This window comes from Schistocerca nitens, chromosome 1, assembly GCF_023898315.1.
Source record: "Schistocerca nitens isolate TAMUIC-IGC-003100 chromosome 1, iqSchNite1.1, whole genome shotgun sequence".
In the NCBI taxonomy this organism is placed as follows: Eukaryota; Metazoa; Arthropoda; class Insecta; order Orthoptera; family Acrididae; genus Schistocerca; species Schistocerca nitens.
Genome location: NC_064614.1, coordinates 318,164,559 through 318,165,883, shown reverse-complemented (window position 1 = coordinate 318,165,883; position 1,325 = coordinate 318,164,559). Strand labels below are relative to the sequence as shown.

General features: G+C 41.4%; 1 pseudogene; it reads right to left on the bottom strand.

The window, feature by feature from the left end:
* Window positions 1-560: 560 nt before the first annotated feature.
* Window positions 561-677, bottom strand: LOC126210656 (5S ribosomal RNA; annotated as a pseudogene).
* Between the last annotated feature and the right edge of the window lie 648 nt (window positions 678-1,325).

Below are 1,325 nucleotides of genomic sequence, written 5' to 3'. Positions count from 1 at the left end.
GAATAATGTTACCATTAGAAACCATTACACTGTATGCAATAATATTCTGTTTCGCCGCTCTCATCCTGACAGCAAAAATTGGTTATTATGCATTCCTGACGAACTTGTTAACAAATTAATCTGGTATACTCATTTAAGTTACACACATTACGGAGCCAAAAAATGTTTTCTTATACTGAGACAGAACTGTTATTTTGCCAACATGGAGAAACGTATACGACGAGTTTTAGCGTCATGTAAAATCTGCCAGAAACCTAAATCAGACACGACTTCACGTATTCCTCCATTAGATCCCATATATATATATATATATATATATATATATATATATATATATATATATATATATATATATATAGCACTCCGTCTTCATGCCACAAGTGGCCCACCGGGACCATCCGACCGCCGTGTCATCCTCAACTGAGGATGCGGATAGGAGGAGCGTGTGGTCAGCACACCGCTCTCCCGGTCGCTACGATGGTTTTCTTTGACCGGAGCCGCTACTATTCGGTCGAGTAGCTCCTCAATTGGCATCACGAGGCTGAGTGCACCCCGAAAAATGGCAACAACGCATGGCGGCCGGATGGTCACCCATCCAAGTGCCGGCCACGCCCGACAGTGCTTAACTTCGGTGATCTGACGGGAACCGGTGTATCCACTGCGGCAAGGCCGTTGCCCATTGCATCCCATAGTACCTGTTAAATTGAGACATATGGCCGCTGTAGACATTTTTGGTCCGATTCCCAGAACTAATAGAGGTTTTTGCTACATCTTTGTCGCTGTTGAACTCACTCCAAAATTTGTTACCTTCACTCCGTTACGCATAGCTACTGCTAAAACTGTATCGAAAGCTTTTGTAAAACATTTTTTATTTCATGTAGGGCATGTGTTGAAAGTAATTTCCGACAATGGATCACAGTTTCGATCTGCTATATGGACACGTATGTTGCGAGCTAGAAACATTTCTCCGATCTATATATCCAGGTACCATGCTTCTTCGAACCCTTGTGTGGTAAACTGTGTAGAATATACTGCCATAAAAAACATATTGATTGGGACACATACATACTCTCATTCCAGGATGTAATTAATTCCATACCAAATGAATCTACTATGCTATCTTCGTCTGTTATACTGAAAAATGTTGATTCACCTAACAAAATTAAAGAATTAGTAACCTTTCCTACATCTCGTCGACTACGACACCATGAAATAATTGACATTGCACTGAACAACATCAAACGTACCCCAGAGCGCCGGAGAAGACAGCAAAAACAGGTTTGTACACGCCGTGACTTTCACATTGGACAGAAGATATTAGTATG